The sequence below is a fragment of the Ambystoma mexicanum genome, chromosome 2q (assembly GCF_040938575.1).
Source record: "Ambystoma mexicanum isolate Mex_15411 chromosome 2q, UKY_AmexF1_1, whole genome shotgun sequence".
Taxonomy (NCBI): domain Eukaryota; kingdom Metazoa; phylum Chordata; class Amphibia; order Caudata; family Ambystomatidae; genus Ambystoma; species Ambystoma mexicanum.
In genome coordinates, this window is record NC_090924.1 from 454,383,092 (window position 1) to 454,408,600 (window position 25,509).

The window sequence follows — 25,509 nt, forward strand, 5'->3', positions numbered from 1 at the left end:
TCGAATCCAGGAGGTAAGATGAAGGGGGAGGACAAGGAAGGGAAAGCGGGTGTGGAAAAGGAGAAGAACCGCGAGCTACGGAGCACACGTCTGGTCGCTACTTCGCAATAGCATTGAGATGCGCGGAGCCGCGGAAGGCGTGGTCTAGAAATAGAGAAGGGCTACGTCCAGCGCATGGAGCGAGAAGGGAATACGCTGGATGGCCATATTGGAAGTATTAATGTGTACAAGCCCGTTGTGACAGGGACCATGAAGCCCAAAAGGGGTGCACCCTGCGATTAATGACATTGGTCTTTTAATAGTCAAATCCAAATTTTAAAACGAGGATTGCGGAGATCCTCGCAACAAAATAAGTTGAGTGGTGTACAAGACAAATTAAAAAATGAAACTATTTGTAAATTGAAACAAGCATATAAAAACAAAATTAAAGTGCCAAAGTATAGTTTGCACACGCTGGAGGGCAAGAAAATGTCAGTTATTTCCAAAAGAATAGTATTAATTACTGGAAATTAGTGAATGGGGCTGATCAATTCCAGACAGTGACACTGTCCAACTCTGTTCTTGAGGCTATGTAGGAGGCACATTTCTCGCAATTATAATGTGGATCCCAGTGGAGAGGGGGTCTCTGCTCTTGTGCTAACAGATTCTGTGGGGTTCTTCAGTTTAGTTGGGAGGATGTAAGGAAGGCTATTAAGAAGAGTAGAAGATTTAGAGCCCCTCGTCTCAACGGGCTCTGCAACATGGTCTTTAAGTCCAATATGACTTTATGAACAGACATTTTGTTTGACCTATTAAAAACAATGAATGGATTCAGGATGATTCCACTGTCTCTGAGACTAGCACACGTTATTCCAATTTACAAAAAGTGCAGTAGGTTGAGTCCTTTAAATTATCGACCTATTCCCCTTGTAGATACAGACTTCAAGATTTCTGCAGCTCTTTTTTTGAGCGAGTTAAAGGATTGGGCCGTGGATAAAAATGTGTTGCAAAGTAGCCAGATTGGTTTTAAAGAGGAAGGCGGAACCACACTTGCTGGGGCCGTGATGGGCCCAGTTCAGAAACAAACCTGGGAGGACTCCAGTATTCTTATCTCATTGGCCACAATCTATCTGTCATTGGCCTTTGACAGAATTAACAGTAATACATTGTGGGCCAAGATGTACAATTGGGGCATTCCAAACAGCCTTGTGTGTATTGTGAGATATCAGAGTAAAAAAGGATGGACACAATGGTGTGCTAACAATGCTTTTTATTGAAATATTAAGAGGGTTTGGAAGAAGGCCTCGCTATCCCTAACTCTATGAGGGGTTTCCCTGCCTCAGCAAAACTAAATAATGGACCAGTCTTTGTCAGGATACCAAAAATGAAAATGTCCACAGTCCTGTGTCAAAAAACCTACTCTCACCCTCACACTTAATATACCACAAAACGCTCACCTGATAATGAAGATTCCCCCTGCTAATAGCTCAGGGAGCTCTTGATTCTATTAAAGACAAGGAGGCGAGCATTATGCTTCATCTTCTTATTTTATTACTCTCCAGCAGTTTCAACAAATTAATAAAAATGTTCAATCCTTTCATTGAAATAAGGTTTTTGTTTTTTTTTCAAAAACTTAATTTCCCATCAGTCCTAGGTCCCTATCCCCAGTGTCCTGGTCATGTGACCTAGTCCTTCCACTTCCAGTGTCCTGGTCATGTGACCTAGTCCTTCCACTTCCTGTAACCTCCTCTTCTTTGACTGCTCCCAACTGCAATCGTAACCTTGACCGAACTGTCAACTTGTTCCGCAAAGTCTCTGAACTGTAGAGCTCTGCTGAGACGATCCCTCGCATTCTAACTTGCGATCTTCATCAAGGTGTCCCATTCTTCTCTTGTATGTCTTCAGCTGTTCTTCTGATCGTCTCCTAAAGATGGAAAAAACAGTACATGTTAGGGCAGCGGATACACACCCTATTCTGGGAGGGAATCCTATTAATTATTCTGATACATATCACAGTACATTTCTCTATTATCATTTAGTCTCTCCTATGTAACTAGGGCGGGAAAGTAATGCTGGCCTCCTTGTCTTTAATAGAATCAAGAGCTCCCTGCGCTATTAGCAGGGGGAATCTTCATTCTATGTCAAGACGGAGGCAAGCATTATGCTTGTTCAAAACTTCTTACCATAGCTAATGCTAGTGCGTTAATCGGTTTAAAGTAAAAAGTTCTGAACGTATTATCACTCGCCCAATCAGCTGCTTTCAATATATCTTGCAACGTAGCCCCCTGCCTCAGTGCCTTCGATACCATCGCGCCTCACACTGAGTGTGCTCCAAATTTTGCCATGTCTATACCTGCTAGAGACATAATCTCTCTAACCCATCTCGCTATAGTGGCTGTCGCTATGCCTTTATGCGGCTTCCTGTGCGCTATCAGCAATTGTGTCGTCCCCATTGGTCTCAGTTCAGCTGTCTTATTTACAGATTCTTTTATACATGCGGCTACACACCATTTCGGGTGTTCTTCCATATAGTGGAGGAATCTGTCTTTGTTCTCCTGGCCAGATGGAAAGTCACTCCGTCTGGTCCATATACCATTCTGTCTATTTCCAGTGCTCTGACATCTGCTACTCTTCTACATGAAACCATGCATAGTAGCCTTACCAATTTCCCTGACGGTCTGCCTAGAGATAGATATCTATTGCTGGGCCAGTCTGCTAATAGTTGCAGTACGACTGTTACGTCCCATAGAGACTTGTATCTAGGTTGCAGTGGCTTCCTAAATCTTATCCCTTTTAGAAGTCTAATCAACGCCAGATTCTCCCCTACTGGGACTCCTTCAATAGGTGTATGTCCTGCTGATATTGCAGATCTATATACTCCTATCATTCTGTAGGCTTGCCGTCCTGTAGTAGTTCTGTCAAGAAATGTAATATCTCTACTAAAGGTGCAGAAACAGGATGAAAATGTCTCCTCTTGCACCACTTAGACCATCTGTTCCAAGCTGCGTCGTAGCTGATTCTAGTCGACGGAGCCCATGACTCTGCGATGAGGCTCTCAGCTTGCGCGGAAATTCCTGGGAGATTCCAGCGTCTCCTGCTATCCTGCACGCCATCAGTGGCAGTGTCCCCTTCGCTCTCAGAGGGTGACACAACCTAACTGGGTCCGTGAGAAGGTTTTCTCTTTGAGGCAACATTCTCGGATAGTCTGATATTAGCTCCATATCGGAACTACTATTATCAGATTTGCTGCTTCTCTGCGCACTTTTGTTAAAGTCCACCACTACATTCTGAGCACCTGGTAAATATTCTGCTATTACTGCAGTTCCAGACTCCAGGCAGGAGTGCCAAAAGTCCTTGGCTATCTCCGCTACCTGGACTTCGTTCCACCTAAGTGATTTATGTATCGGACCTCTGAGATGTTGTCCATCTTCAGTAGGATACATGTATTCACTTTGCCTTTGTGAAAGCTTTGATCGCGAAAGAGCCGGCTAATAGTTTTAGGCAGTTTATGTGCAGTTTGAGTTCCTCTGAGCTCCATCTACCTCCTGTTTGGAGTTCCCCACACCGGGCCCCCCAGCCTGCTCTGCTGGCATCCGATTCTATTACTATGTCTGGACGGATCCGAAAATGGCTCTGCCGTTCCATGCCTCCATGTTCTGAAGCCACCACTCCAGCTCTGTTCTGGACTCTTGGTCTAGTGGCACTAGCTGGTGGTAGCTGAGGCCCTGCTGTAGGTGTCTTATTTTCAGCCTCTGTAGTGCCCGATAATGCAAGGGTCCTGGAAATATCACTTTGATTGATCTTTATTCTTCAAGGAACTCAAACGTGCTATAATTTGAAGATAATTCAGGAGCAGTCTGTCCAATAAAAATCTCATGGGCTACATGGCCCAATGCACCAATGTTGGTGTCATAATCACAACTCGTATCGGTAAACAAAGCAATTGGGGATGATTGGGCCTGGTTGCCTGCTGCCCTGGTGAAGACCAGAGCAAAAGAGGCCATAGTGAGACCAGGTTTTTAACATTTGCACGTGGAATACTAGGGGGTTTCATCATTTAATTAAAAATGTGAGATTTCTGCCAATTTGAGGGAAAATCATCTTGTTTTTGTGAAGGAAATTTTCCTAAGGCAAGAGGTTTCGTGGGACGGGTACCAAATATTTCTTGAAAAAGCGATAAAAGGCATCAATGACAGGCCAAAGGGTGCCTTTTGATAGTGATTTAAATCGATATTTGCCTTTGATGCCAATATATGGAACGATGACTATTGGCAGTTCAAATTGACAGGTCGAAAAGGTTCCTGTTGATCAACATATACTGTAATTACATAAACGTACCCCAAGACGAGATGCAGGACAAATTGGCAGAAATTCTCTTACCATGGTTCCAAGAGGGGGCAAAGGGCGAGGTTATCATTGCCAGCGATTTCAATTCCAAATGTACCGGAAATGTGGGCACATTGCATCTGGGTGGGAACCCTGCGGACGCACAGAAGCAAAAGGGTCAAGACGGGGTAGTCGTTGGTCGAAGTTTTTTAAAGAATGTTTTTGTTCCTAGTACATGACCGCAATGATCTACCTGAGGAATTTGTACACTTGGGACGGCCCACAATCCGCCTTGAGTACTGATTTTATTGTAAGAACTGAACATTTGTAAAATCACCTGGTTCAGTTTAAGATAGTAAACTGGTCACCGAGTGATCATTCCCAGCTATCTGAGTTTAGTCTTTTGGGACAAGCTAGAGAGAACCTTGGCAGCAGTGATTGTGTTACCAGAGGCAAAAATCGAAAACCATGGTCCTCAGAAATTTTAACAAGGTTTAATGAAGCTATTGAGGATTCTGGTTTGCAGCAGGGACATCTGTAGGCTTTGCCGTCCTGTAGTAGGTCCTCCAAGAAATGCAATACATCTACTAAAGGTGCAGAATCGGGATGAAAATGTCTCCTCTTGCACCACCTAGACCATCTGTTCCAAGCTGCGTCGTAGCTCCTTCTAGTCGACGGAGCCCATGACTCTGCGATGAGGCTCGCAGCTTGTGCAGAAATTCCTGGGAGATTCCAGCGTCTCCTGCTATCCTGCACGCCATCAGCAGCAGTGTCCCCTTCGCTCTCAGAGGGTGACACGACCCAACTGGGTCCGTGAGAAGGTTTTCTCTTTGAGGCAACATTCTCGGATAGTCTGATATTAGCTCCATAAGTGCTGGAAACCATACTTGCGACTTTCATATCGGAACTACTATTATCAGATTCGCTGCTTCTCTGTGCACTTTCGTTAAAAAGTCTGCCACTACATTTTGAGCACCTGGTAAATATTCTGCTATTACTGCAGTTCCAGACTCCAGGCAGGAGTGCCAAAAGTCCTTGGCTATCTCCGCTACCTGGACTTCTTTCCACCTAAGTGATTTATGTATCTGACCGCTGATATGTTGTCCATCTTCAGTAGGATACAAGTATTCACTTTGTCCTTTGTGAAGGCTTTGATCGCGAAAGAGCCGGCTAATAGTTCTAGGCAGTTTATGTGCAGTTTGAGTTCCTCTGAGCTCCATCTGCCTCCTGTTTGGAGTTCCCCACACCAGGCCCCCCAGCCTGCTCTGCTGGTATCCGATTCTATTACTATGTCTGGACGGCCCCCGAAAATGGCTCTGCCGTTCCATGCCTCCATGTTCTGAAGCCACCACTCCAGCTCTGTTCTGGACTCTTGGTCTAGCGGCACTAGATGGTGGTAGCTGAGGCCCTGCTGTAGGTGTCTTATTTTCAGCCTCTGTAGTGCCCGATAATACAGGGGTCCTGGAAATATCACTTTGATTGATGCCGCTAACAGGCCTACAATCCGTGCGATCGTTCGCAGTGATGTGACTGGTCTGCTGAGGCAGTTCCTTTTTCTATTTTTTTGTCTCGAATCTTCCTGTTCGGTAGCTCCAGGGTCGCTGTCCTGGTATCTATGATAAAGCCTAGGAACTCTATCGTCTTCGTTCGTATCATTTCCGACTTCTCTCGGTTCACTAGGAAGCCTAGTGAGGCTAAGAGGTTAGCTACCCAGCTGGTCTGGTAGCATAGTATGTCTTTGCTGCTTGCCATTAGCAGGATATCATCTAGGTATATGATGATCCATATTACTTTCTCCCTGATTGCTGCCGCTACTGGTTTCATCAGTTTCGTAAACACCCAGGGAGCTGATGTTAATCCAAATGGCATTTTCGCAAACTGCCATAATTGCCCATCCCAGTTGAAGGCCAGGAAGGGTCGGTATTCTCTTTGTACTGGAATCCTGAGATATGCATCTTTCAGATCTATTCTTGCGAGCCAGTCGCCCTCTCTGAGCGTGTCTCTCAATTGGTGAGTGCCTTCCATCTTGAAATGGTTGTAGACTACCCACTTGTTCATGTCCCTCAGATTTATGACTGGTCTCACTTTGTCTTTTCTGTGGACCAGAAACATATTGCTTATGAACTTTGGAGCCTCGCACAGCTCGATAGCTTGTTTCGTTGCTAAACTCTGTAGTTCTGCGTGTAACAAGTCTTTCTCTGTTCACGCTGATACTATTGGTCGGGGGGCTTTGTACTGGGTTGGGGTCTTGGTAAATTGTATGTGTAAGCCTCTGGCTGACTGCAGTACCCAAGCGTTGTTGGAAAGCACGTGCCAGTTTTCCCAGTACTTTGCTGCCCCCCCCCCCCCTACTGAAGGATATGTGGATGCTCTCACCTGTGGGGAAGTGTTGTCCTCTTCCTTGTCCTCTGCCTCGCCTTCCTCTGGGGAAGCGACCTCTGGGTTGGAAGAAGGTGTCTGGCTGCTTATTATCCCAGTAATGTGCTCTGTTTGATTGAGGTCTTCTGGACGTCTGATAGTGACTGGTTGCTCGACCTCTGTACCAACCGGTCCCTCCAAAAACTCTTCTGGGGAAGATCTTTTTTATTAAAGCTTGTGCCTTTTCCAGGGAGGTGTAGGTCCCTACAAATCTCCCCATCTCTTTTCCGAAAGTTTCACCGAACAGCAGCCCTTGCGCTGCTTCGCCCGCCTCGTATGAGGACAGGTCTCCTAATTTATGGTCTATTTTCAGCAGTTATCCTCTTCTGCGTTCGGAGGATATCACGCAATTGGTGTTCCCCAAAAGACACACTGCTCTCTGTGCCCAGTTTGCTAACACTTCTGGGTCCACTTCTTCCCCTGTGTCCTTCTGTCAAGATCTGCCGTTACCTCCCCCTGTGTCTCCTCACCTGGGATATCCGGGGTGTGAACTCTGGTGGGCTCTTTCTCTCTTCTTCCCTTCTTGCGGAGCTTCTGATCTTCTTCTGTCTCTACGACCTTCTTTCCCTTCTTCCGTTCGTGAAGATAGGGACACTCCCCACCTGAGGCCACCTTGACTAGGTTATAACTACCGTCAGGCGGGCCCAAGGGAGGTTTTCAATGGTGATACTTGTCTCCAGAATTGAGGGCAGAAACAATGAGTGGATTCCTGATGCCGCTGAGGATTGTGTGGACAAACTCCACAAGGTGCAAGGAGGAAGGCACAACTGGGCAGAACGCTGTCCAACAGGGATCCTGAAGGGTAGAAACCCAGAAAAGAAGGAAAAAATGAACAGAAACGAAGCGCGAGAAGAAGGAGGAGCCAAAAGGACGAGAATAGAAGGAGGCTAGAACAATGGAATAGAATAGACAGGAAAGCGAGCGAAAGTCTACCGAGGTAAGAGGGGAGCGGAATGAAAGGAGAGAGAGGGGCAGCAGCCGGCTTGAAGGTAAGAGAGAAACTGAAGAAGCAGAAAGGCAGATCGAAGGTAGGAAGAACCTAGACAAAGATATACATCTGGAGCAAGAGCCGGGAAAAAGGCACAAGGGCAAAGCGCTGACAAAGGCGGGTGGCAGGACAGAGAGAGAGAGAGGGAGAAATGAGGAGGATACGAAGAGCGCAGACAAAGGCGGGAACAGAAAGGATAAAGAAAACAAGACTAACAGAGCAAGTGGAGGAGCAGAAATCGGGAAAACAAGCAAGGAAGGCAAAAGGTAGGGTGGTAGGAGGAAACTATGACGACACGGCAAAATGCTAGGAAGGTCCGTGAGGAACTGACAGGACGAGTTACAGCGTGTCGGGAGGGGGGCGTGGCCGCCCAAGTATGAAAGCCTCGGAGAGGCTAGAGCGTTGGTCCAGATCCCGTAACGGCTCATCGAAGCCGCCATTTATGCCACAACTTCCACGGTCGAACTGTGACACCTTCGCTCGCTCCGCCAAGTCCATAACTTGGCTAGGGGACCCGCTAGATCCAGGACTTTCTCCTGGCAACTCCCCCATGAGCGGTCGATCCCTTTTCTAGGGTCCCTGTTCGATTTGGCGACAAAAGCTAGCATCTTAGAGTCTAGTTCTGGTGCTTTCGCCACTTTGCCTGGAAGTTCAGGTCTTGGGCATTCTGCCCTCATCCTTTGCCACACCTCCTTCTCGAGTGCCTTGCGCAGCCTTTGAGTCATGTATCTTGCGACTCTTGGTGAGGGCATCCATTCTGAGGATTCCGGGTTTCTAATTTCCTCTGGCTGAAACATATCTGAGGTTTCTTCATCCTCTATATTGTTTAATTTCCTCAGCCTCTTTTTTGGTGACGGCAAACTCCCTTCGTCTCCTTCCTTATCGCCTTCCTCTAGCGAGGAGGTTGGAGATCCTGTGGGTTCCTCTTCGTGGGGAACCTCTTCCTCTGTCGCCCATATTTTCTTCCCCTGGGTAGGGGGTCATGAGGCTTGGCACCCCCGACTTAGACATAAAGGCTTCTTTTAGCCTAAGAAAAGCGTTGGTCGCCTCTGGGGCCTTTGGATCTACCCCTTCTGGTTGGCCCAGGGGTCAGAAGAGTTCTTGCTCTTGCGGGTCTTGTTACACCCCTGTGGGCCCTCAGGCGAGGCACCTGTGGACGTGCTTGCTCGTGGTGTGGTGCTTCTGTCTCTTTGGCTCAGAAATATTTCAATGGTCTCTAGCCTTTCCTGCAGGGGTCTGACCCATTGTGCCACTGCCACTACAAGTGATTCACCCAGCACTTCCCTGAAGCTGTGAGCCAAGTCTTCTGAGTACATTACTTCTTGCTCCTCCTCACTCCATTCAAACTCAGCCATGCTGTGTGCTGGTAGGTGCCTAGTAATACCTTCACAGGTGTGGTGGCACGTCCACCTGGCTGCACCTGGGCTGACAAGCAGCTTCTGTGATACTCAGTGCTGGGCACTGTAATAATGGTAAGCTCTGTCTGAGCTGTCACGCTGTATTTGCTTTTGTTTTATCTCCTTTTTGAGTCACTGTGTCTCCTTCAGTAAGATTTATGACTGTCACTGTCGGGAGACCGGGGCACAATGCCCGCAAAGTGTTTTGGCCCCTCCTTTCCAAAGGAGGGGGCCTCGCGCTCTCCCAATCACTATGCCAGTTCGCCTGGCATTAAGCCCCGCCCCCGCAAGGGTGGGGGCTGCGTGAGCGGCTCTCTATGAGCTCTTGCTCTGCCCCCACAAGGGTGGGGGCTACTCCCTCGCTCGCGTCTTACGTGAGCGGGGAAACAAGGCCTTGGCAGGCTCTCTGAGCCTTGCTCCGCCTCCACAAGGGTGGGGTTCTTTGCTTACTCGCGTCGCACGCGAGTGAGAGCGAAGGACTCTGGCAAGCCCCTAGAGTCCTGGAAATGCAGCACGGGGCCGCCGTATGATCCATAATACACTATTAAGTATAATCGTCTATGCTGCGCAGTCCCTGCGCCTATTGTAGCTTCAAGCCCACATTCTCATATCATGAAATCTTTGTTTAAACAGTTAATCCTATGAATACCCTAATACAAATGCTGTCAAATTACGCAGCTAAATGAAAAGTGTACTTATCTCTGGAGAGCAGGAAAAGAAGAGGAGGTTACAAGTGGAAGGACTAGGTCACATGACCAGGACACTGGGGATAGGGACCTAGGACTGATGGGAAATTAAGTTTTTGAAAAAGAAAAGAAAAAAAAAACTTTATTTCAATGAAAGGATTGAAAATTTGTATTAATTTGTTGAAACTGCTGGAGAGTAATAAAATAAGAAGATGAACCATAATGCTCGCCTCCGTCTTGACATAGAATTGGCTGTCTTCCTGTAGCCCTGTTATGGCTCTTGTGCCTATTGTTTTTGGAAAAGATATTATTTACCAGTGTGACACTCGCATTTCCTGCCGGCTTTAGAGCCCTCGATGCCAGGGTGACACACCCCTTCCCAGTTCTTCTCCCACGTGGATAGAGCCTTCGATGCCAGCTTGACACTTCCCTTCTCTCGTCTTTCTTTAGTGACTGCTTTTAGATAGGTCCTTTAACCAGTCTGAATCTATTCTGAGCATAGATTATTTTACTGTGTTTTGGGTAGCCAACAGTCTTGTCGTACATAAACAATTGTATGCCTTATGTATTTTATGGCCCTTTATTTTGTTTCCCCAGAGTTACTGAAATCCAACAGGGGCGGCGTTCACGCCGCGGACACATAGGGCGGGGGTCACCCCACCCGATCCGGATCACCGGATCTCCGCACATAGCCGGGTGGCAACCGGCTTACCACAGCCCCGGCTCTGGGGGCACCCAGGCCGGGGTCGCCTCGCCAACCCACCTCACATGGTTGGGGGACCCACAGGGACGCCGGTGCCCGGCAGGGGCACAGTCCCTAAGCTGGGCCCCGGCCTTGGGCCCAGCACACGTGGCGAGGCACCATCCTGGCACCAACACAACACACACACGCGGAGTCAGGTTCACTCGTGACTGCCGAGCCGGAAGCGGCTCGGACATTTTATTAGGTTGGTCACATGGGTAACCATGTGACCACACAACACCGTGGAATGTACCATGGCCCCTCACAGTGGTGCCATGCAGCACTTGGTAACTTTTGAATATTTGATTCACTTCCACAAATATTCACTCACCACGTGTTTTGGTTTAGTATGTAGGTGCTCAAGGTCTCGTTTCCATAACAAATTAGGGTGACCATCCAACCCCTAAGTCGCTTCCCCTGCCGTACCCTAGGTTTCCAGTGTTGTTATTCAGGCCGGCCTCGGGTAGCTCGCTCTGCTCTTTTGGGACGTTTCTGGGCTCTCCAAAGTACATGTTTACTGAGCCTGTGCCGCTTGTCTTCCACAGCCCGTCGCCCTTCGCACCAGGTTCCAAAGCCTGTTTGCAGTGTTGTTTGCCGCTGCTCCTCCTCTCTGGACACTGGAGCCTTCCCAAACCCTGCAGCCCCGTTTCTTGCACTGTGTCTGTCCCACCCGGGGAGGGCTGATCTCTCCTAGTGGGTACTTGTTCACCCCGCTGGGGAAGGCCAGCAACCTTTTGATGCCCAAACTCTCCCTCCCACATATACCAATATGGTATATCCGAATCTGATTGGTAAACTGTGGTGGGATTTTGCTTCAGTTTTCAGGGTCTAGGCGTGGGAATTCTGTTCCTGCTTACTGATTCTAGGACGAAGTTTTCTGATTCTTCACAGCATCCTCATTGGACTACACACAGAAACAAAGCTTAAAGTCAAACTGAACTTGGATGGGGACTGCACAGATATTATTCCTACTTCTCTAAGTTTGAGATAAGGGTGAATTTTGGCACCTTGTTTATTTAGCCGACATGGGCCCCATTTTAGAAAAGGCTGATTCTATGTCAAGACCGGAGGCTCGGATTATACTTCTCTCTCAACTTTACTGCTCATCAGCAAAGAACAAACCAATAAAACATGTAACACAAAAACCAATAAAAACTACCATAACCATGTTTTTTGAGTCTTTTGTAGTTCATTTCTTATTGGTCCTTAAACTGACCATGTGACATTTCGTTAGCCCTTAAATCATCCTGTCCTTCTACTATTCCTCGTCTTTCTTTGTCCAGTTGAGGATGCGTCCAGTGCACTTTTGTAATTCCGTCCGTTCCATGCCAATCCTAGTTCAATTCCCGTATTGCTTGTTGTCTGCCACCATACCTACAGAAAAATTAATTAAGGGGACTATAATCCGAAAAAAGGGGTGGGACAATCGTAAATCCAACCACAAAGTATTAACATTCTCTTCCTGTGCATTCCACAACTCTACCATCTTATTGTATTCATCATGCATCATGTCATTAATTATAGAAAAAACATGTAAACATTTCAGTATTTTATAATACGTTACATTCTGACAATTGATACGGTGGGATAATCCTTTGCCTCTGTGTCTTTAATAGAATTATGACTTTCTGTAACGAATGTGTTGAAAATCTGAATTCTATGTCAAAACCGGAGGCTCGGATTATGCTTGTTCAAGGCTTACTCACCACTAACGATGTTGCACTTTCCATAGGTTTGAAATAGAAAGTTTTAAAAGTCGATTCATTCGACCAATCTGCTGACCTCATAATGTCCTCTACTCTGGCTCCTATGTTGAAAGCCTTGGTAGCCATCTCTCCTCTAGCTGAATGAGTGCCATATTTCACTATATCAATGCCTGCCTGTACCATCACCCATCTAAGCCATCTGGATATGGTAGCCGGTGTAATGGCTTTAAAGGGTTTACAAATTGCTCTCAATAATTGGGATACTCCTGGAGCGACCCCTGGCAACCCCTAAATGACGTGCCTGTGTTTTCTAGCCTTAAAAATGTGCATGTTATAGAAATGCATTTTGTTGTGTAGAAAATGTTTGGAACCACCGAGAGGTTCAATTTTTTAGCAATTTAAAACAAATGACCTGGAGTCATTACATTTTCATGTGAGCTATTGTCGTCAAGAGCTAGAAGCCTTGGGATTTGATCCCGGCAGGGTGCTATCTAACCCTTGAAAATACAAGACCCAGTTTTTGAGACCTGACTGGTGTGATACCAGGGAAGAATTGGCTAAGTTTAAACGCATACCTGACCTTTTAAGGGTAGATCAAAGATTAGGCATCAAGGTTTCGATTAAATCTATTACCAATCTTAGAAAATTGCTTTCTATGGAATAGGCCCAGTATAGAGAATGTACTGTGTCGTCACTGTTGCAATGCATTTTACTCATATACTGAGGTTGAATTTATTGTAGGGCACAAATCATGTAATTTCGGTATGATGTGTATAGTTGATTATATAGAGAAAATGTGTATGGTATTTTATCTGCTGAACCTGTGATTAATGTTTTAACGTTTTGATATGGAACATTTTTAGTCATGAATTTTAGGAAATGGTGGGAGTGGATGAAATATGTACTGATTTTTACCATTCTGTAGTTTTATGACTTAGTGTGTTTATGTATATTCTATATTTTGTGTAATACCCTAAACCAACAGCACAATAAATAAATAAATAAAGCAGACCAACCCCATAGGGATTCATTGTGCACACTGGTGCCATGCTTGCATGACAAGCAGCGTGCACAATTACAATTAAACCCTCCCCCAACAGGCTCGCGTGTCAGGATGGGTTTAATTTCAGTTGGGAACACTGCTTACCATGCGTGCATGGTAAGCGCAAATAAAAGTAAAAGCTGCCTGCAAGCATTCCAGGCAGGGTTTACTCGCTTTGCACGGTGGAGTGCAAGGGCGCAGGGCGAAAGGCGGCATACATGTGGGTATGTCACAGTTTGCCCTGCACTTTTGCACGCTGGCGTTTAAACGACAAAAATGTGGTGGTGGGAAGCTGTTTACGTTGCAGTGCAGCTCCCCAACGTCAAATTATGAATTTAAGTAACATGATCCCCAGAGTATCTGTTTCAGTCCATCAAAGCTTTTCTGATTGTGGTGAATCCAGACAAGCTTATTGGGTTGGGCGTTTTTAAGCTCATCTGTTAGGTTGGCCATGATGGTCGAAACGTTTGGAATAAGTCTGCCATAATAGCCCACTAGCCCTAAGAAAGCTCAGAGTTCCCGCTTCAGTGTTGGTGGCGGTGTTAATGGCACTGCCTTTGCTTTGTATGAGACCATTTCCTACAAACTAGCCTACAAAATAGCCTAGATATTTTACTGCATACTGGACTAGGTGGCATTTCTTTGGATTGGCACAGAGCCTCGGCCTTATTGACCTCATAGAGGTAGCTCAGATGTTCCTCTCAACTATTACTTTGAATCACTATGTCATCAAAGTAGGTTACCGCAAATGCGGATAAGGTCTTAGGATCTTATTCATTAGCCTTTGGAAGGTGGCCATGGCCCAATGGAGACCAAAGGGGAGCACACTAAATTGAAACGAACCGTGAGGAGTCAAAAAGGCAGTTTTATTTTATCAATAGGGTTCAATGAGAGATGCAAATGACCCTTAGATCTATTGTGGTGATATACCTAACCTTCCCTTGGGCCTCATTACGAGTCAGGCGTTAAGGGGTTAACGGCGCCGTAAACGGCGCCGACCCTTAACGCCTGATTACAAGGTCCCTTAGCGCCATGGTGATTTTAACGCCTGCTTTTTGCAGGCGTTAAAATCCATGGCGCTAAGGGACCATGGTGCTAATTACGCCACCGTAATTTACGGTGGCATAATTAGCGCCTTCCCCACTCCCATTATGCCCTATGGGGCAAAAATGGGAATGGGGAAGGGTAAAATGGGAAATGGGGATTTACCGCCCCACTCACCTTGGAATGGGGCGGTAAATCCGCCATCCATCATGGTGTAAACATAGTTTACACCATGGTGGTAAGGGTACGACCCAGGCGGTAACTTACCGCCTGGGTCGTAATGAGGCCCCTTGTCTTTCGATGAGCTTGTCGATTCTGAGCATCGGTTAGTTATCAAAGACCGAGATGGAATTCAGTCTCTGGAAATCAATGCAAGATCGGCAAGAACCATTGAGTTTGGCGATGAGGACAAGAGTCAAGATAGAATTATGTCAATGGGAATCATTGCAGAATCACCAAGAACCGTCGAGTTTGGCAATGAAGACAATCTGGGAGGACCACAGAATCTCTGATGGTTCTATGACCCCCAACTTCAGCATCTTGGTTATTTCTTCATCAAAGATCCTCCTGCAAACCTCAGGTATTTGATAAGGTTTGAGATTTGCTGTCTGACCAGGAGGTGTTCGAATATAGTTAAAGACATTTCAATCTCCCTGGTTCTTCAGATAAGACCTCTGGGAATTGGTTCAACCGATCTCAGAGTTCCCTTTTTTGTCTGTAAGTAAGATTCTGAGGGATTAGGTCGCGTTTATTTTCATCTTCAACCAAGAGGGTCGCCATAGTGGCTGTACTATGTTCCACAGGGTCTACCCACCAAATCATTAATACATTGGCATGATAGATTTGGGTCTTTTGTCTCTTATCAGGTTGGAGGAATAAGAAGTTGTGTGGTCCCTTATGTTTAAGGATGTTATATGGGTCACACACCTGAAAATCATTTTATTTACTGAGGTAGGTAATAGAACCACTACTTGGTCGCCCATTGAAAAAGACCTAGCTACAGCCTGATGATCATAAATGTCTTTCTGATATTATTGGGCCCTTGAAAGGTAACTGTTAACAATTTCCCTTACCGCCTTCATATGGGGCTTGAGTTTGTTGGCTGCTTGGGATATAGGTTGTGGAGCCTCCTCCCTTTCCTCCCGTTTTCCTTAACATACATGTCTTGAGGTTCTCGACCATATAAGAGCTCGAATGAGGAATACCCCATTTTGGATTGGAGCGTTTTTCAGACTGCGAAAAGGGCCCAGGTTATCATCAATTCCCATTGTTTTCCATTAGTTTCCGCCACGTTCAATTCTTGATACCCATTGCCACTGTAGATGGACTTTGAGGGACCTTCAGGAGAGCCCACTCAACCCAAGATGGTATGTACAGGTATTGGACAAGTGATAAACCCAGTGCTGCAATCTTATAGTTTCTGGCATGAGAGGTGTTTAAGTACCTGCGCCCACATTAGTGACTGCTCTCATCTGAGGGCCTCCACGAGACACATAGGTATCACTGCCAAGCAAGAGTGACTGGACTGTGAGCGGGTGGTACCTATTTCCACCTGCTGCGTGGTGGATGCAAGTGGGGGCCAGGTAAGGAGACTGGATATAGGTGCTGGTGTCCTACAATTACTTGGCTTACTGCTGCTGCCTCCAGATCTTGGCAATATGATCCTGAAGGTGAGCGCACGCTGCACAGTGCAATGGAGGACACAGGTAATCCCCACTGCTCAAAATACAGATTAAAGAAAGCTTGTTTCTTCTGATGATTTTTTAAACAACCTGTCTCGTAGCTGGTTCTATCAACCTTTTCTAAGTGGGATTGCGGTTCCTTCCTGTTTAGATAACTTAATTCTGAATAAGGTCTTTTGGCATAGGAGCCACTGAAGAGAGGGCCCTATATGGTGGTTTTACCCCATATCAGCTGTAGAGTCTGGGGGCTTTTTCCTAGCCTTAGCAAGATTCATGATGTGGCCTCACCTTGACCGGGCTACCTCAAGGCAACTTCTACAAAGTAACATATCTGTCGGAGCACTGGACTGAAATTGTTTTATGTGATCCCCTGTGTGACTGCATCAATGCACATGAAGCTCAAGAGTAGGAAGCACAGTAGATTTTAGAAGCCCTTGAAAGACCATTGCATATAAGCCTTCTTGACAGGTCAGCGCTCTGGCACTGGGGGTGAGGACCTGGAGAACCTACAGTGGGATACAACTGGTGCAATCAATGCACAATCATCTCAAACTACAACCCTGATGAAGCAGCTGCTTGAAATCCTCATCAAAAGCCTTAAGGAAGATGTCAGCAAGGTGCTGAAGCAGATGATCGCCCTGCGCATGGATACATCAGCAGGAACATCTGAATTAAAAAGAGTGCACCTGACCTGAGTGAAAAAGGTAACCTGAATGAACAAAAAAGAGAAGAAACAAATTCCCAGCTAATACCCCCATCTCCAAAGTGTGAGGAACTGGAAAATCAGTGTCACTGGGAGAATATGAAAGTTAAATATTTAAAAGAGTGTCTGGAAGTAAAATATATGTTGTGCTGTGCCACAGACCTCTTCACGCTCACACTGCAAGAGGAGCTAGGCATGAGCAGTGACATAGATAGAAGAGACTGCTTGGCCAGATTAGATGGACATCTGTCACAAAGCCCAATGGTTTCCACAAAAGCAACAACAACTTAACTGTAATTGAACAGGGATCATATCTGGCTTGATTGGGAAAAAAATAACTCACATTAGAGTGTCTCTCACACGTCTCCTCATCTATTCATGGAGCCTCTCTACTTCATTCAAAGTCTCTGGGTCAAGACCCTTTCTTCATCTTTTTACTTTCTTGGCTATGCCTTTGGTAGCTCGTAAGGCCTCCTCCTGAAGTCTCAGTTCCAAAGTGGTCGCTGTCCGTTGGTTCTGTGTTACATTTGAGCCAGTCTTTCACAAAGGCGCAGAGCCTTAGGCAAAAAGGTGTCTACTTTAGAGCTTCCACAGACTTCTCACTAGATCTCTACCCACCTCCACCTCCCGGGGTCTGACACTACTGCCCTCCTACCCACTCTCTCTCACTCAATGTCTCACCTTGTACTCATACCTATGAGACCTTCCCTTCTTCCCTTTCTCTCCTACTCTCACTTCACCTGCAACTTCTCAATGCTTCAGTGGGTGCTTTTTTAAAAAAAAAATGTTTTATTAATTTTATTCAAACAACAAATAACAAACCAAACTCAACTTACAGTGGATACATAACTTGCTCATAAATACACATACAATGTTACTTTTTCGCCCACTGTATTTCCCGTCCCACCCCCCTCCCGAGCCTACTTTCTCCCATTGTTAGTCTCCACCCCTTGTGGTGGGGAGACCTCTTCCGCCACGCTTATTGAGTCATCATCACTTGGTCCATCATACGAAGGCCCAGATAGTTCTGCTATTAGTTGTCTCCAACCCGCTAGGGCTCCAGCTTCACCCTCTATGTCCCCTTTACACGCTTCCTGCCATGCCACTGTTTCTGCCTCTGCCCACTTCTGCAAGTCCCTCCACCACGTCTCCACTTTGGGCTTGTGACACGCTTTCCATCCCATCGCAATCCTTCTCTTCGCCAGAACATATGCCAGATCTTTCAATTTACTCACATGTTTAAGCTTCCGCGGTCTGGGGAACCCTCCCAGCAAACAAGTCCACACAGTATCCACCTTCATGCAAATTCCCTTGTCTTCCATTTTCTGTGCTATGTCTCTCCAATATTTCGCTATCAGTGGGCATGCCCAGAACATATGTACCATTCCTGCGTTTTCATCATTACATTTGGGACACACTTGGCTTCCGGCGTTCTTAAATTTGCTATCTTTAGTGGCGTCAGATATGCTCTGTGAGTTATATACAACTGTATTTGTTGCAACCTAGCATTTCTCGATACCTTTTTATGATACCCCTGAGCCCTTTCCCACATCCCATCACTCATCAGGTCCCCTACTTCTTCCTCCCAGTCCAGTCTAAGTTGCACCACTTCCTTTCCCACTTGAGTCATCATCATCTCATATACTCTAGACGTTTCATCCCCCCTTCCGCTATATCATATATCGTATCTAGTGTGGTGTCCGGTTCCTCTGCTAGTTCCACCTCGGACCAGGTATCTTTAATTTGTTGCACCATCCCATGATACGTAATGTATTGCCCAGCACTCAACCCCGTTTGTTCCACCAGCTCCTAAAATTCCAATATTTTCCCTTCTTGCCACACATCCCCCAATGTTGCTATTCCTACCGGTTCCCAATACTTCCCAATCATTAACCTTAGTTGCTTTTCTGTTCCCAACATTGTGACTAATGGGATTTGCGAAGAGCACAGGGCCGGCTTGTCCATCAACCGGCACGCCCTCTGCCACATCCCCCACCCAAGACCCAGCATCCCCTGACGACCTCTCAGCTCCCGCTTGGGTAACCATATAATTTCTCTCAAAAAATACGGGGTGCAATCTCCTTGATGCAGCCTATGCTCTAAGGTAGGCTCCGCCGAGAGCCATTTGGCTACATGTTGCAATTGGCTCGCTACATAATATACTTCCCAGTTTGGTAATTTAATGCCCCCTTTCTCATGCGGATTTTGGAGTTTCCACAGGGCCACCCTGTTCCTCATCCCGTGCCATAGGAATTCCCTGCATATGCTGTCCAACCTAATAAAGAATTGCCGGGGTATGGAGTATGGGATGTTCGCGAAGCAATGCAACAGTCTGGGCAATGCCACCATCTTGAGCATCGCCCCTCGCCCCATCATTGCCAAGGGGAGTTTCGCCCAGAACTTCATGCTGTTTTCCAGTTTCTGAACCATTCTTTCTGTATTATGCATATGTTCGGCTTCTACTGTATGGTATATGTCTATCCCAAGATATCTAAAGGTTGTGGCCTCCCACGGTATCTGAAGTACCGGCAAATTCTCCGCCAAGAGCCCCCTATATCTGCCCAGCGGGAACACACAGGATTTACTTGGGTTCACAGCTATACCTGAGAGTTCAGCAAACCTCTCCACCACTTCTAACACATACTGCAGATTCTCCTCTGGGTAGCGCAAATACAATAACATATCGTCTGCGTATAGTGAAATTAAATGTGATGTTTCCCCGACGACAATGCCTATTGCGTCATATTGCTGGCTTAAATAAATCGCCAGAGGCTCCAAAGCCAGAATATACAAAATGGGGGACCAGGGGCATCCCTGTCTGGTTCCTCTACCAAGTTGCCACCTTTCAGAGATCACAGTTCCTGTCTTCACTCTCGCTAATGGCGCACTATATGAGAGTTCTACCCAGTGAAGATATTGCTTCAGTGGGTGCTTGTTCCTCCATCCATCCCAGGCCCTCCTTATTACATGCAGGGTTTGCCTTCTTCCACACAAACACCTTAATCCTCTCTAGACAGATGTGACCTTCCCTCCAATCCCTCTCTCTCTGATGACATTCCTTCTCTCACTCTATCTTCTGATTTCACGCCCCCTCTTCTGTTCATATTTCTCCTCCACCTCTCCTGTCCTTTCACCATCCTCCTCTCATCGGCTGTCTCTCTCCTCGCAGCTAACACTGCTACCTCTCTCCACTATAACTCCTGATGTTTCTCCAAAATGTCTTCCCTCTCTTCTGACTCTCCTCCTCCTATTCCTTGCTTCCTGCTTTTGCTCCATCTGTACCCTCTTCCAGTGTCTTGTAAATTAACTCCTCCAAACACTCACACCATTCTGCCAAAGCCCCTTCCTTACTTAGGGGCCTGACCGTGCCTCTCTGACCTCGCCTCGTTTAACGACCTTCAAGTGTACCTGTTCATGGTATTTGTAATCTGATTTTATGGCTGAATAGTGCAAATCAATTAAAGGCCCATACCGTTTACAGGAGTTGAAATTAGGATTTGTTGACCAGCAGCAAAAAAGCAGCTCCTGGGTATCGGGCATCACCCTTTAGGCAGGAGCTACGTCTGGGGAACCAGGAGCTAGTGCATAGTGCGTGAGATGCAAACTAACCTTTTTGTTCCAACAAAACATTTTATTAGGCATTTTTCAGAGAATATACATCAACATCACATTCGAGCATTATTGACATTAAGCTTCACAGATGATCGGGAGATCCACCACATTTTGAGAGTCTGATCTTCAGGGCGTGCCCATTTCCTGGTGGCGTGGAGGTCTCAGGAGTCATGTGTTGCTTCCTCCACTCCTAAACCCTATTTGAGCCAGCGGATCATGGGCGGGCACCGGGCAATTCCTGGGAATTTCTCTCTGTAGTCCATGAAGGGGGCCCAGGAGTTTCAGAAGATATTAATGTTTCCCAGGGTGATGGCAGTGATTTTCTCCGATACCACCATGTCCCAACATTTAGATCACCACATGAGTACTGAGGGTCCTTCAGGGTGTTTCCACAGAGGAGCTATGGAGATTTTGGCATCTGTAAGAAGGTGAGTGCATAGGTTTGCTATCTGACCTGTTAGTGGAAATGCCCCACCTCCCGTGTCTCCCAGCAGTACTATGCCCGGTTCCTATGGGATTGTTAAGCTTGTAATCAGTTTAAGTTGATCCAGCACCACCCTCCAAAATGTGCTAGCTTTTGGGCAGTACCACAGCAGATGGAACAGGGAGCCGGTGGCTGCGCATCCTCTCCAGCAGCTCCAGGGGAATGCTGGGTTGCTTTTGTACAATAGCTAGGGTGTTAAATAGTACTGATAAAACACTTTGTATCCCCTTCCCTGTTGGTTATGTATTTTAGTACTTTTATGCAGTCTCGCCCATATTCTGTCCCAGTCTTCTATTTCGATTGTGCGTCCTAGGTCCTTTTCCCAGCTGACCATGTGTTTTTCCTTCCTGGACGAGTCTGATTTGTCCAGCAAATGGTATAGAATTGAGATTTTGCCCCTAGGCGGGAATGCTGTTAGGGTTAGCTCCAATGCCGTTAATTCTCTCCCTCCTTTCTTCCTGATAGCCATGTGTGATGTCCAATGTCTTAACTGTGCGTAATGGAAACGCTCAGCCTCTGGAACATTACATTTTGCTTTACATTCTCCGAATATGAAGGGATTGCCATTGACCAGGAAGTCTGCTACCCTCTGTAGGCCTTCCTCCCTCCAGGCTGCAAAGCTTTAGGGGGTAATGCCCGGGGTGAAGTCTGGGTTGTTCCAAATTGGGGTAAGGGGACCAAAAGTGCATCCCCATTTGCGAGCTGCATTCCTCCAGTTTGACACTGTGTTTTTTTGTGGCTGCAAGGGGGGCTAAGTTTGTAGGGGACCGTGGGGTCGTGATATGCGGGAGGGTGGAAAGTGGGGTTGAGCACCATGCTTCCTCAATTTGTTTCCAGTGGGATTTGTCTACCATCATCTCCCATGCAAAAGCGTGAGAGAGTTGCGCAGCCTGGCAATATCAGGCCACGCCTGGGACCCCCAGTCTGCCAGAGCCTCTACCGCGAACCATAATCTGCTTAGCTATGCACGGTTACCCTCCCCTCCTAGATGAATATAAGTATGCTTTTCTGCAGTTTCAGTAGGTCAGCAGCCGGGACATGTGTTGGGAGTGCTGCGCAGTGGTAGATTACTCTTGGCACGATATTAATTTTCACTGCTGCTATCCTCCCTAGCCAGGAGATCTCCTGCTTCTGCCAGCGCTCTAAGTCTATCTGCAGCTCCCTGAACAGGAGTGGGAAGTTACTTTGGTATATTTGTTTGACTTTCCTGGGGATTTGGACTCCTAACTACCCAATGCATGTGTCCGCCCATGGGATGGGGCGGTAGGGGGAGAGTGATTCTCTAAGTGTCCGTGAGATGTTAATCGCCAACGCCGATGATTTAGCATAGTTCACTCTAAAACCAGAGACACTGCCAAATGCCTCGATTTCCAGCCGAAGGGATTCCATCGGGTTTTCTATGTATGTTATAGTGAGTAGCATGTCATCAGCGTACATGGCCGCTTTGTACTCTTGTCTGCCCACTTTCAGGCCCTGTATGTTTGGATTTTGCCAGATTTTGAGAGCAAATGGCTCCATTGAGAGGGCAAATATTAATGGCGATAGCGGGCAGCCTTGTCGTGTACCTTTGGTAATGTGTATCTTGCCCGATCTTGTGCCGATAACCCATAAGTGAGTGGACAGGTTCTGGTAATTGGACATCGCCCATGTTATAAAATTGGGGCCAAACCCAAAGTGGGAAAGTGTGTTTCTAATATAGCCCATGTCTAGCGGATCAAATGCTTTATGGGCATCCGAGGAGATGACTGCTAGTTTCTCGCCTGTTCTCAAGGGGCTTTTCTATGAGGTCGATTGTGTGTCTGATGTTATCGTGGGTACTTCGCCCAGGGATGAAGCCCGTCTGGTCTGGATCTATTAATATTGGGAGCGACTTGCTCAACCTAGTTGCCAGGATCTTAGAGAATATCTTCCTGTCGCTATTCATTAACGTAATAGGCCTATACGAGGCACATTGCTAAGGGTCCTTGCCTGGTTTGAGGGTGAGTATTGTCAGGGATTCTGCCATGGATGGGGTGATGCTGCCTGATGTTTGGAATTAATCAAATAGGGCTGTGAGCTGCAGGGATACAATATGCGAGTAGACCTTACACAACTTGGCTGTGAGTCCGTCAGGACCGGGTGCTGTATTTTTCAGGGTTTTAAATCGCCTCTACAGTTCCCTCTATTGAAATCGGTGCTTCTAGGGGTTCAAGCTAGGTTTTAGGGGGAAGTTCACTGATGGATCGTAGTTACGGAGTCTGCATTCCGGATGTGATAGGGGACCTGGCCATGATTTCACTATGATGCTCTACCATAATTTCCATTTTCCCCTCCTCGGTATACCGTGAGATACCATCCATCCCATGAGCCTTAAGATATTGTTTCTCCTGTGTACCTTTTTCAGCTTGTAAGCTACTATGTGGTTGGCTTTGTTACCCTTGATATAATATTGCTTTGTGTATGCAGGTGCTCTGGCCGATTTGTCTGCCCAGTGCATTTCTAAGGCTATCTTGGCTTTTTTAAGGTCCCTCTACACTTTTATAACTCCTCTTTCTCTTCCAGTTTGGATTCTTGGAGCCGGGAGATCCGCCTTTGCTCTGCTCCTGTGCTAATTAATGGCCTGCATACTACCGGTTTCATGGCATCCCAGATTGTGGCTATGGGGGTCTCCTCTACTGTATTTTCTATAAAGTAGTGGGTAAGGGTCTCAACTACTTCCCTTTTGATGGCCACGTCTAGTAAGATGGGGTTTTGTAATTTCCTGAATTCGCAGGTCTGCAGTGACGGGTGCATGGTCTGATACCATTTGAGTGTGGATTTCCACCCTTTCAAGTCAAGGGAAGAGTACACTGGAAGCCAGGATCAGATCAATTCTGGAAAGCCTTTGTTCACATTTGAATAGAAGGTGAAATCGCTATCACCCATGTTCCCTAATCTCCTAGTATCTACTGTCTCCGGTTCTCTGAGAAACTTAGCGAGCCCTAACGCTTGGGAGAAATCCGGTCTCTTTGGGGGAAGTGTTTTTTCTCTTTGCGGGTCTGGGACCACATTGAAGTCCCCACCCATCAAGCGGTACCCTTTAGTGAATGTTATTATGGTCAGGATTAAATCAAGCAGGAATCTGTCTTGTGCATTTTTCGGGCAATAGATTGCTGCTATAGTGAGTGGTTGTTCCAGAAAGTGACCCTTTACCAGAATAAATCTACCCATGGGGTCTCTTTTTATCTGCATTACGGGAACATTTTCGCTCAGCAATACAGCTAGTTTTATTTCACATGACGTTGATAAGTAGCACTTCTTATATCTGTTGAACCTAACCCGTGTTCGTCCACCAGCAGAGGATGGGTCTTCTGTAGACAAACGATGTCCCCTGAGTGCTGGCCTTGTCTATGCTCCACAGATCTCTTTTTGCCCGGGAAGTTAAGTCCCTGAACGTTCCATGTTATCATTCGTATTTCACGCTCATTATCAGACCCCATGATTCCCATTGAATGTTCTTGCTGCTGTTTGGGTCTATGTGGTCTCCCTCCCAGAAAGTGGGGCTTGGCTTGCTCGGACTGTGTGTATCTGTGTTTACTTTAGATGTTTATGTTTTGTTCCCTTCAATCCCCTGAGGGCCCCCAAGGGAAACCTCCCATCTTTCCCCTCCCTTGTCCTCCGCTGCCTCCCACCTTCCCTACCCATAACTGCCAGGGTTGAGAACAGCCCTCAACCAACAGGGTATCCGGCTCAAACCCACCACCGACCAACTGGAGGCCAATTGGGCCAAGGGCTCATTGGCGGCATAACTCGGACAAGCAACAAGATCTTAACTTCTCATCGCAGGTTTGAAATTCACTGTTAGTACTACCATCGGCTTCTTGTCCTTGGAACCAGGCCGATTCCCTCCTCCACCCGCCAGGGCACCACCCACGCTAGAGGGTTATTTTTGCAGGGTTAGCTGTGTACTGCTCAATGGGCTGTGCCATAAGGTGGGACCCTGGAAGGGTATCTGACCTTAATAATGGTGAGACGCTGACTCCAATTCAGCCTGGGTTTTTGTTCTTTCGGAGAGGGCCCCTAATTTTGCATATCCAGTTAACTCTCGTCCAGGCCGCTGTAGGGGGTTTCTCTGTCGGTTCTTGTGAAGCTGGGTCGATCTCTGATTTTCTGCTTTCTTCTCCTGCCCCCAGGAATTTCTCCTCTTCCTTTTAGGGTGCTTATTTGCCTCTGACACCCATCCCACTTAAAATTGGGAGGTCGGGAAGCCCCAGCAATACGGGATCTTCTTTTGTCGTAGCCACTCGGTGAGGTGTTTCAATGCCTTTCTCTGTAATAACTTGGAGTTCGCCAGATCCTGATAGATTAGGATGGTTGCTTCTCTAAATTTGGACGTGCTTCGAGGTCCTGGATTCCCGCATTATTTCCTCCTTCACTTTGTAGAAATGAATTCTAGTTAGAACATCTGGGGGTAAGGGGGGTGGAGTATATCTCTCTTTGTTTGGTTCGGTGCACTATGTGGATTTCCAGCAGGGCACTGACTGGCAAAGTTAGTATAAACCTGAACAGATGTCTTGTGTAGCTTTCCAGGACGGCATCTGTGACCGAGGTGGGGATAGCCCCGAAGGTGGATGTTATTACATCTAGAGCGGTTCTCAGCATCCTTTTGTTTTGTTTCTAGGGCCTCGCATCTAGCTTCTAGGACTGCAATCCTGTCCATTCCCTCCCCAATTTCAAATGAT